The 12277-nt window shown below is 47.0% G+C and overlaps 1 protein-coding gene across 1 annotated transcript in view; it reads left to right on the forward strand.

Annotated features, from left to right (window-relative positions):
- SLC44A5 (solute carrier family 44 member 5) overlaps nt 1-12277 on the forward strand; it is a 244435-nt gene that overhangs the window by 102064 nt on the left and 130094 nt on the right. The gene's annotated exons all lie outside the window — the stretch shown is intronic.

A 12277-nucleotide genomic window follows, 5' to 3' on the forward strand; every position in this document is an offset into this window, starting at 1 on the left:
TGTGTCTTTCTGTGTCTGTGTTTCTCTGTATCTCTGTCTACCTCCTCTCTGTCTCTGTTTCAGTCTCTCTTTCTCTCCATGTCTGTCTCTCTCCTCCCCATCTCAGAGCTTTCCATGTCCTCTGCGTGTGTCCCCTCCTTGGGAGGCCCCCGTGCCCCTGAAACCCAAACCAAAGCGGGCTGGAAGGGAGGAAGGGGAGCCAGGGGTCCCCCCCCCCTGCTCATACTCTCACTGGTGCCAGAATGGTCCCAAACCCTCCCTTCACAGCTGAGGAAACAGAGGCCCCAGGAAGTCCCCACAGCTCTTCTGGCTCCAGTCTGGGTTTTTGCCATTATGCTGCGTGCCTGGCTCACCTGAGCCCTGAAGATGATGATGATGATGATTAATGTTAGTCTGCTGCTGAACACACATTTGCCCAGTGGGCACTCTGTGGGCTCTCTGTGGGTGCTCTGCGGGCATTGTGTGGGTGCTCTGTGGGCATTCTGTGGGTGCTCTGTGGGCTCTCTGTGGGTGCTCTGTGGGCATTTTGTGGGATTTCTGTGGGTGCTCTGTGGGCATTGTGTGGGTGCTCTGTGGGCATTGTGTGGATGCTCTGTGGGCATTCTGTGGGTGCTCTGTGGGATCTCTGTGGGTGCTCTGTGGGCTCTCTGTGGGTGCTCTGTGGGCATTTTGTGGGATCTCTGTGGGTGCTCTGTGTGGTGTTTCTGTGTGGGTATGAGTGGGCACTGTGCCAGCTGCCAGCATGTGAGGGCAGTGAAAGTGGCTGGGCTTCCAAGGACCAGCCCTGGATGGGGCACTTGTGGCGAATCCCAAGGATTGACTCATTTTTCTCCGATAATCTATCTCTCCTTCCTTTTCCACAATGTGGAACTCATCTCTACCAACTCCTGGGGCCTCAGACATGAGCTCGGCCCCACAGAACCATCAAAATGAGCCGGGAGGGACCCGGGAGGGACAGATGAAAGGGCGGCCTTCGGGGCTCTCAGAGAGTGAGCAGGGTGCCTGCCAGTGGGGGCTGGCCAGCGTGGGGGTCTCCAGACGGGCAGGCTGGGGCCCCGAGCCCGCCCCTGTAGGAGACAGGTGATTCGAGGCCACTGCCGGCTCCCCTCCTCATGCAAGGCCTGGAGTGGGAAAGAATAGGATGGGATCCTGGGACAGAACAATGGGAAGAACTAAAGCTGTTGGGGAGGTTTTCCAGGCCCAGCCTTGGCCCGCAGCTCCTGTGAATAGGAAGGGGAATCTGTAATGAGGAGGGGGAGCTCTGACTCTGTTTCTCCTGCTGCCCCAGGCTGTATTTAAATAATATCTCAGGTGTTTGAGAATGACAATCCTGTTGGAGCCAATCTCTGGCCCCTTAAGCAGACTCTTGTCTCTTGGTTCCCAGGGAAATTGGGCTCTTTAAAGAGTTTCTCAGGCCTCCTCCAGGGCTTCCTCAGGGCTTCCACCAGAGCCTCCTCGAGGGCCTTCAGCCCCAGAGTAGCAATAATCAGGCCTCTTTGACTGGAACCACAGACTTGATGTTTCATAGAGGAGAAGATTTATTAAATTAATGTAAGAAATCTGGACCAATGGAGGCAGGAGCCAGATGGAGAAGGGCTCAAAAGCCAAACAAAGGAGTCTGGAATAGAGAGGCAACAGGAAGTTCCTGGGTTGGGGGAGGGAGGTAGCCACCCATGTCTTGGCAATCGGGCTTCCTCAGCTTGGTGGAGGATGCTTGGAGAGGAGAGAGACTGGTGGTGGGGGCCCAGTGCAGGGGAGCCCCCAAGCTAGGGCAGGTATGATGTGAATGGAGAGCAGGGACGGCTGTATTTTCCTCCCAAAATGCTTTGAGGCAGATGTCACAAGAATAATGGTTAGAATGCCTCCTACTGAGGGACTGAGGCCCAGGGAAGCTTCCAGCAGCAACGAAACACAAGATCCCGACAAACGTTCCCGTGATGATCCACGCCCCAATTTTGACATCGCAAGTAAAGGAAAGGTGAAGGGGCACGAGGCTGACCTTGGCCACAGCTCTGGGCTCTCTCCTACTTCCTATGCGAGTTCACTTTCTGGCAAGTGAGGAAAATGGCTCAGGTCGCTTCATGGCTCAGGCCGGTTCTGAGCTGGACCCGATGGAGGGCGTCCCCTCTCTGAGGTTGGTTGGGGGCTCCCCCGCTGGGCATCCATTAGTCAGAGCTCCCGGGCTGGTCGGCTCACACAGGATCCAGGGGAGATATGGAATTCCAAGCCAAGCGGAACAACAATTCTGAATTTAAAATTTTAAATAAGAAAATAAGATAAGACTAAGAAAAGATAAAATAAAAAATAAGAAAATAAGATAAGAAAATAAAATAAGAAAGCCTGCAGCTGGAGAATTTGAGATGGAAGCAGTTTCAGACCTCCCTGAATCCTAAAGACAAGAGCTAAGAGAGCCCTGGGGTGAGGCAGTGACTGGCGCCATGGTCCTCCATCCGGTCCTCCATCCGGTCCTCCATCCGGTCCTCGATCCAGTCCTTGAGCCAGCAGTGCCTGAATTCAAATTGTGCCTCTGACTGTCAGAGCAAGTATGGGCCGGACCTTCATGTGTCCTTGGACTTACCAAGGAATACCATGTCCCCGAGACCTCCCTGTTTTTGTGCAGTTACGGCATCGAGAGTGTGAGATTTTTCTTTCCGTCCGTGCATGAGGCCGTTGACCTCCCTGCCTCGGTTTCCTGATCTGTACAATGGGGGAGTTGGATCAGGTGACCTCTGAGGTTCTTTCCAGCTCTGGACCTAACTCTTCCTCCTTGAGGTCTTCAAAGACTCACAGGTGTCTTTGATTGCTTCAGACATTAGAGGCCGATGGAAATGCCAGTTACTGTTCTGACCTCCCTGGGACTCCTTGTCTAAACTTTTCAGGGGGTTCCGGAGGCGGTAACAGGTAACTCGGTGCTCTGGGAGGCTCCTTTGCCAATCGAAAGGGCGTGTGTGTGATTTCAATCTGGCATTCGCTTCCCACTTGGAGAAGGGAACAAATGCTTTCAGATGATCAATTATTTATCTGTTTAACTGCTCTCCACAGAAGAGAGAAGAACAATCGTCTCATTAATATTCACAACCTGTCTCTTGTACAAACACATTTCTCAAACAAGTTCCTGAATATATTTTCACCTTTTATGTGTTCATATCAGGAAAAATAAAAGGAGGAACCTAAAATAATTCCCGTTAGGAAGAACGATGATCAATCTAAGAAACAAGGTGTGGAGCCCAGAGATTTTAAAGGCCGTAAGCTGCCTTGCTGTGTCAGGACCAAGGGCAGAGACTAGGAGTGGTGGCCTTCCCCTTGACAGGCCATCAGACATCCCTTTGCCATGGGGTAAGAAGGAGCGTGGCTTCTCAGTAGTAAGACTTCCTTTTGAGCTGAGTCCGTTGGAATAACCCTGCAGGTCTGTGTTAATAGGAGGAAGTCCCAAATGAGCTGGCTCCCTGAAAGGATCCCAGCATGTTAATATTTCCAATTTATGAATGTTCTCACTGAGCATTTCCAAATGGAGCTGGTGGGTGGGGAGAGGGGAAGATGCTCTATCTTTTCTAGGGCTTTTGCCTCTGACAAAGAGGTAGCTCTAACTCTCTCCAAGTCCTTGTCTTGTCTCTCTGATCCTCCCCCTCCCAGCTTCTCTGCCAGATTATACCTTCAGCTTCTCCCCACCTCTTTGATCCTTCTTTACTGGCTTCAGAAATGCCCAGGTCTCCTCCATCTTCAAAAACCTTTCCCTGGGCATAGCCTCACCATGCTGCCACTCAAAATCTCCCTTCCCTTTTTAGCCCAACTTCATAAAAAGACGTCCACACTTGCTGACTACACTTCCCCAATTCCAACACTCTCCTTATTTCTTTGAAATCTAGCTGGGGACCTCGTCACCCGGTTAAAACTGTGGCCTCCCAGTTTCCCAATGCTCAATTGCCAAATGGGATGATATTTTCCCAGTGTTCCTCATTCTTGAGCATTCCATTAAATTTGAGACTTATCATCTACCCCCCTTTTCTTGAAGAGTCTCCTTCTGGGGGTTTTCAGGACACCTCTTTCTGTAGTTGCTCCTGCCCTCCCCATCTGATGACTCTTCTGCTCCTTATGTGTATCTCTTTACATCATATACCTTGAATTACGCTGTCTCGGTAACTTTGTTGTCTCCCATGACACACACATGATATCCATGTGCACATATAGAGCATATTTACATGTATGTGTAAATATTCTGGCACATGTGGGTTGTTTATATGCATATGTGGATACAGACATAGATGACAGACTCTCCCAGTTGTTCTCCTGAACTTAACTCCCAAGCCACCGATTGCCTCTTAGACATTGCAGATAGGATGTTGCAGAGATTTCTCAAATTCATCACATCCCACACTTAATTTATCATCTTTCTCCCCAATACTTACCCTTCCTCTGCTTTCCAACTTTCCTGTTTCTTTTCCAGCCGCTGCCAAACTTCCAGTTTGCCAAATTTGTAGATTTTACATTTTTCTGTCACTCTCAGCCCTCATAAGCAATCGCTTGCCATTTCTCCCTCTCAACATCTCTCCTTTCCCTTCACTTTTAATATCCAATTTTATTTTTAAACTGTATTTATTTTTAGGTTGTACATGTATGTTCTTTTCCATATAAATCAGGTTGGGAGAGAAAAATCAGAACAAAAGGGAAAAATCACAAGAAAGAAAAAAAAAAGGTGAAAACAATGTGCATTGATCCACATTCAGTCTCTGCACTTCTCTGTCTGGATGTGGATGGTTTGCACCCAAGTTTTTTGGGATTGCCGTGGATCCCTGACTTACGGAGAAAAAGCAAGTCTATTAGTCTTGCTGTTGCTGGGTACAATGCTTTGCTGAGTCTGTTTACTCAGCATCAGTTCCCGGAAATCTTTCCCGGCTTTTCTAAAATCAGCCTGCTGATCATGTCTAATAGACAAGGATATTCTATTTCTTTTGAGACCATAACTTACCCAGCCATTTCCCAATTGAGGGGCCCCTGTTCACATCTCTTGTATCCATCCCTTCTCTCCAGCTATCCAGCTCCCAGCCCCTAACCATCAGGTTTCTCCATTCCAAAGCATTCTACACGCTGTTGCTAAAACACTTCCTTAGTGCTTAGGACAGTGCCTGATACACAGTTGGTGCAGTATAAATGCTTCCAACTTTAGCATAAATCTAGCATTGGCTGCCCTATTCAGTCCCCTTCCTGGCTTCCTTTGGTCTGTAAAAACAAATTCAAATTCTTCTGTCTTTCCTTCCTCTTTGGACATCATTTCTCCCAGGCTCCTCTGGGATCCAGCCTGAGTGCCTTTGTTCCTCCCACGTGATGCTCCCTCTCCTGGCCTCGCTCTCATGCCTGGGATGAGCCCTCTCCTGGATGCTGCTACAGAGGGTCCCTGCTTCTTTCAGGAACAGCTAAGGAAATCATCCTCTGCACGAATTCTTTCCTGGCCCCCTTCCCCCTCATCACGTGCCCTCCCTCCCAGACTCCCTTGAGTTTAACTGCTCTGTACACAATTGTATTGATTCCCATCCTATTTATGTGTTGCATTTATTCATAGCACAGATGGAATTATTTCTTTTGTGTCTCTCCCATTAGAATGTAAGCACAGTTGCTTTATTCTTTGGACTTGGATACTTAGAGCCTTGCCCATGACCTGATATATAGTAAGCACTTAATATATGCTTGTTGACCAACTTACTGATTGACGTGAATCACCCAGGCTCATACAGCTACTTAGTATCTGGGTTGAACCTCGGTGTTCCTTATGGACTCTACCCACTTGACCACCTTCCCTCTCATATCCTCCAAAAAGAGCGTTCTGATATAAACTGTATCTTGGTTGGATGGAGAGTTTGTCCCCATTAGATTGGAAGCCCCTCGAGGACAGGAACCGTCCTCTTGCCTTTCTCTGTGTCTCCAATGCTTAGCATAGTGCCTGTAAGTGTGCCGCAAATGCTTGGTGACTTACCAGAAAAGATCCCGCCATTTTATGGTGACTTCTAACTCGGAAATTCTCTGTGGGGAATGCCCAGGTCCGTCTTTCTGCCCTTTGTTATGACTCGTGACTTCTGATCCTCCCCTTCTGCCCTCCCAGCTCCAGACTTCTCTTGGTGAGCCGTCCTGGCATCTTTAAAAGTTGCTGTCAATGAATCCTTTTAATTCTTGTTTCTGGTGGTTGTTCTTGTTCGGTCATTTTATTTAAATCCAGCTCTTTGGGACCTCAGTTGGATTTTCTCGGCAAATACACTGGAGGGATTGGCCACTTCCTTCTCCAGTTTATTTTGCAGATGAAGAAACTGAGGGCAACAAGGTGAAGTGACTTGCCCAGGTCACATAGGTAGGAAGTATCTGAGGCCAGATTTGAATTCAGGAATTGAGTCTTTCTGGTGTTCTATGCACTGATCTCTTGCTTCCCAATGTTTCTTAAGTCTCTGCCCACAAGCTCCCTTCAGGCTCCCAAGTATACCCCCATCTCTTCCTTTAACCTGGGATTTTTTGCGTTTGGAACGCCATCATCTTTGTCAGAGGTTTAGCAATCATAGTATCTCTGTATAATTGCTTCCCTTTGCATTTTATTTATCAGAGGTTTAGCAATCATAGTATCTCTGTATAATTGCTTCCCTTTGCATTTTATTTAATGACTTAAAAATATGAAGAAAGGAGCTGCACTGTCCAATGGTCCCTGGGCTGGACACCCAGCAGCTTCCGGACCCCTGCTCCGCGTGGTACAGCCGTGCCCACAAGATGTGGCTGGCCAGGGCCTGTATGGCTGTTGTGTTGGGTGCCCCTCGCCCGGGGGATGCAATGATGAGCGCCTGGGTTTTGTCTTTCTCGGACCTGGGATTTCATTGGTGAAAGAGCTTCTGAGGGGGAGACAGCCCCTGAGACCTCAGAGCAGTGCTGGGCTCTGAGAGGGCAGAGATGGTACTTGAGCCCTTGCCTTCCTCCCCACCCTGACTCATCCCAGCTCTCTGTCCCTTTGCCATCCTGAGTCTGCCTGGTATTAATTACAGCCTTCCCAATGAGCTGATTATTCCAGGCTCATTAAACTGCTGGGGGGGGGGGGCACAAACGTGACAAGGAAGGGACGGGCTATTCCCTCCCGATGGTAGAGAGAAGGCAGCCCTACTTGTCGATGGTAGCTCAGCACAGAGACTACATAATTACAAAAGCTCGCAAAATTTCAGGCTTAGAATAAACCTCAGCTCCCATCTAATCTAAGGCAAGGCTGAACAAAAATCCTGGGTTCCTCCGTGGTCCTCCATCCTTGGCTGAACATCTCTGATGAGAACAGGAGGATTCCTTTGGGGGAACTAAGGTAGTTTATCCTGGTCAATGAGAAGCCTGGGGTGGTGTTAGAGACTGAGGGAGATCTTCTAGGGTTTGAAAAACTCCCTTGGAAAAGGAGCTTATTTGTTCTGATCCACCCCAAAGGGCAGGATTAGAACCCCTGATGGGTTTGCCAAAACAAAGCTTTCAATTTGACAGATGAAAAAAAAAGTTATTTCTATCAGAATGTCCAGTAGAATGTCAGCTTCTTGGGAAGAGAACTTTTCACTTTGTCGGTGGTATTTCTACCTCCTAGCTCAGTGCCTGAGCTAGAGGAGGTGCTTAATAACTGTCGCTTGAATTGAATTGTATCGAACAATTTAAAGTTTCTAAAAAGTGGAATGGGTCGCCTGAAAAGGTGATGAATCTTCTAAAAGAGACTGTCATTGGACTCCGGATGACACTGCTGGGAGATATTGGAAAAAGGCTTACTAGTCAGGCCTGGATTGATCAGACCAGGTGACCCCTGGTCTTTTCCAACCGTGAGATGCTACGGTTTGGAAACATCTTCTTTTATTTTTTTTCACAGCGAAGAAAACAAAATGACAGCCACAAAAGCCATCTTCCCGAGAGGATAAATCAATATTTTATTTTCATCCCATTCAGCCCAAAGGAAGAGAGGAAATCTTGATTCTCCAACACAATATTCTTAGAGTAATTGGGATTTTTGTCACTTTCACCATTTCAGAAAATGCCTCTAAAAAATCTCACAATCAAGTCCTTCACCTTCTAAAATCCAAGCACTGACTCAGAAGCTTCATTCAGATACTGCCCTTGTCATCTTCCTTCCTGTGTGTAGAATTATTGGTAGGAACGGAAGCTCCTTGAAGGTAGAATTACTTAATGTTGTCTTTGTATTTCCTGTGCTCATCCCTCATACACAGCAAGCACTTAATCATTGTTCATAGAATTAAATTAAATTGACTTGAATTTGTTTAATGCATGTTTTATGTTAATGTGGCCTGTTTAGGTCATTGGCTCCTGGATCCAAGAAAACCCAAGTGGGCACTTCAGTCATCGGGAGGGACTGTGTTAACTCCACTCGTCTGACTCCAGACATGGCAGCTTCCCGAGGGTGAGACCTCCTGAAGTGGTTTGGAGCCAGAGAAGATGACCCTACCCTGGTACTTCTCCAGCCATTTCCCTTAATCTGTTGCTTCTGGGATGGTTCCCATGACAGCAGAGAGTCTAGAATGGAAAGTGGTCTGTGTATTTTTCCCCAGTGGGGTTTGAACAGTGGAGTAAGCAGAATGTAAGTTCCCTGAAGGCAAGGTCCAGTTTAATTTTTGTCTCTCTTGGCTCCCTCCTGAACAATGAGGGTTTTGGACAAGATTTTTAGGGTCCTCTTGTGAATCTGTGAGCCTAAGATTCGAATTGTGGAACAGATCTAGAACTGCCCTATGGATGAAAAACATGGGATCATTGAGTTCTACTTCAGAGGGATCCCCTAGTCCCAAGCCTTCATCTTCAAAACGAGGAGTCAAAGTTCCAGAGGGGTTAAGGACTGGGTCAAAGGGATACAGGCTCTCAGCCTGTGGAGCTGGACTTGAACACAGGTCTCTGAGGAAGGCCGGAGGCTTGGGGGCAAGTCACTTAACTGCTTGTCTTAGTTTCCTCATCTATATAATGGGCACAATAGCACTCCCAAGGTCCAGCCTTTTGGGGTTGTTGTGAGGATCATATAAGTTAATATTTGCTAACCACTTAGCACTATGGTGGCAAAGAGTAGGTACTATTTGCCATTTCTCTGCCGTCCTTCTCTGACTGTTCAGCATCCCTGCATTTCTCTTTTGAAGTGAGGCAGCAGGGCGTGGGGGGAGGACTTCGCCACAAACGGGCAGACACTTGCCTGTCACTTATCCTCCTTTAAAATGGGATCCAGATAATTTCAGTAGGTCGTGAGGATCAAATGAGAATTAAATGCTTGCACTGGCAAGGTGGGAGCCGGGGGTTTGTAAGCCCCGAATCCTCCCCTGCTCAGAGAGCCCTTTGTGGACCGTTCAGCTGGCTGGCCGCTGCAGGTGACAGATCGGATGCTTTATGAACCACGAAACAAGTTACCATCCCACCTTCCCTCTGTAGGCAGGGCCATAGTGGGCTCCCCTCCCCACCCCCAGCCTCTCACTTTGATTGACTTGGATCCATTGCAGGGGCTTCCAGGGCTGCGTGTGCGGTTACATAAAGTTCATGGGGACGTTTTGCCTGGATAGTTCTCCAAAATTCCAGCGTCACCGCCTTGGCTGCTTGCAAAGATGGCAGTCCGGCATTTTCACTCGTCCTTCCTCCTTTGTCTTCTTGGATCCCCAATCATGACTCTCGAATTAGAAGGCGGGGGTGGAGAGGTCGTGTATTGCATCCCTCCATTTGACTGCTAATCCTTCTTCCTAAAATCTGCCAAGAAAAACACAAAAGGTTGAAAGGAATCTTTGCATTCATCCGCAGAGGAGGGAGCTGGCTAATGTGCTTCAGCCCAAAGCATGAGGCTGTTTTCTTTTCTGCTCTTCGAAGATCATTTACAGTCTCATCTCCAAATTGCTTCATTATGTCTTTCAAAATACAGTTCTTGGATAACAACTAATCAGGACATTCAAAGGGTTTGATGGGCTAGGAAAAAACAAAACAGCTGTTTGCTATTTAAAGTCCTCGAGATGAGTGAGATTTCTTTCCCCAGACAAGAGAATTTCCTATTGACTAAATAAATAAGTATTGTCTTGGAAGATGTCTCCTTCTGTGTTTCAGGGGCGGGGAGATCTGGAGGCGAGAGCAAAACATGAAATTGCTCCTCTCCTGCTCTGTTAGGCCATTCATTTTGCACAGTCGGAAAGCGCAGGCAAGGAAAACATCAGTAAATTTTGGTAAATTTTACTCCTTAGCTTCAAATGAAAGAAAACAGGGAAACAGAGCTGGCAGTTGGCAGCTGGTTATTTTTAAATACTAGGAAGCTGAGTGAATGCAATAGAGCATTTTTGTATTCAAAATTCACAGAATGGATATTTGAGAAAAATCAAAGTTTTTGCAGTTCAACTAGCACATTAACATGTCAAGAGCTCAGTACAGAAATACAGAGCAGGAATCAGATACTATGTGCATAGCTAGGTACTCATTAACTAACACTTCTCTTCTAAAGAAGATTGTTTAAAAAATTCTGCTTTCTCTAGTTGAAAATGGGGCAAAGGAAATGGCTAAGGCCAATTAACTTTTTAAATTAAATTAAGGAAAAGAAAAGTCGTGTAGGGCTAGAGCTAGAAAGGTCCTCGGAAGCCATGTAATCTACTCCCTCATTTCATAGATGAAAAACCCAGCCAGCTGAAGAGACTTACCCAAGTGAAATAAGGAGTATGTGTTAGTGGTGGTTGCTGACCCAGGACCAATAGTTTCATTGACATTGGGGAGCCCCCTTTTGGGGGCTCATGAGCCATCTGAAGCAAGATTTGAATTCAGATCTTCCTTCAAATCTGGTGCTCTTCACACTATACTACTAACTGCCCATGGCAGTTGCTCTCCTTTGTGGAACCACAGAACCTCAGATTCTGGAAAAGGAAAACGCTCAGCTAGTTCTACCTGTGTCTGCCCAAGCTGCCCCTCTGAGATAACCCCCCATTTTGGGAGGCAGCCCATTCCTGGAGAGCTCCATTTTTCCCGGGGTCTTTTTCTGGCAGCAAGCTTCCGTTAGCCACTTTCCTCCTTGGTTCTGCTCTCTGGCACATGCTGTGTTCTGCACAACATCTCTAGTTTGTCTTTCAGTTTCCCAGCATCATGTCCCACCCAAGTTTTCTCTTCTTCTAACGAGAAGGAAAGGAAACTTGACCTGACTACACTGCTTCAGAGAGAGCAGAGAAGACATGACTGAACTGATTCAGAAGGAAGGGAGCAGAGCCAGGAGAACAAAGAACATCGGAAAAGCAATGGTGAAAGGCTGAAGAACCCTGGTCAGCTTAAGAGCTTGACCAATCAGGATCCAGAGGATCACTGATGAAGGCTGCTATCTGCCTCCTGCCAGAGAGGGAATAATCTAACCATTCAGGATGAGACATTTTTGGATGTGGCTAATAGGAGAATTTGTTTTCCTTGATCTTATATATATATTGCTGCGTATTTTCTTTTTTCCAAGCAGAGAGGACTGGGAGGAAGAATAAATGCTTGCTAATTGATTTTTTTTGCCGAGGCAATTGGGGTTAAGTGACTTACCCAGGCTAACTGAATTTGTTTAAAGAAATATTGAGAAAGAAGGCAGGTCCATCATGTAGCAGGAACCAGGAATAACTTAAGGGCTGCCTCTGTGGTCTGCTAGTGTACCTGTGGAATAAGGAGAAAGTGAAGAAGGCTTCCAGCATATTGAGCAAACCCCATCTGGTGGACTTACGGGAAGAGTACTTAAAAGGTAATGAGGCTCAGGGGATATAGTGCTAGACATTTACTAGCTGTATGACCCTGGAGAAGTCACTTCACCTCTTTTTGCTGTACCATGTACAAGATGAATTGGATGGACTTGGGTAGAAATCTCTAAATCTATGATCTTGTCAAAGGGTCCTGAATCATACAAGAAGAGCAGGTGTGGATGGGATCCAACCTAAATTATTGGAGGGAACAGTTAATTGGAAAATGAATGAGAGCATGATCCATTTGAGCAGCTGAGCCTGCAGTTCCCCCTCTCCCTCCCCTGGGGGTACTCTCTTGACCACTGCAAATCGTGTCTCCTCCACTAGGCTGAAATCCAATTGTGAAAAATCATCATCCTCACTTAGAGCAGGGTCATGATGTTAAGTGGCAAGGTTGTGTATCACCAGCTTATTTGTGCTGCTCCAGCCTTTTACCACAAGGCTCTTGGGGGATTTGTGAGTTAAATCATCCGTCCTGGATAAAAAGCTTGTCTGATAATTGGACTGAAAGAGACCCTCAAGTGCAAGGTCATCCACTCAAGATATTGCTTAGGTCATCCACAAATCTG

The sequence above is a fragment of the Antechinus flavipes genome, chromosome 4, assembly GCF_016432865.1.
Source record: "Antechinus flavipes isolate AdamAnt ecotype Samford, QLD, Australia chromosome 4, AdamAnt_v2, whole genome shotgun sequence".
In the NCBI taxonomy this organism is placed as follows: Eukaryota; Metazoa; Chordata; class Mammalia; order Dasyuromorphia; family Dasyuridae; genus Antechinus; species Antechinus flavipes.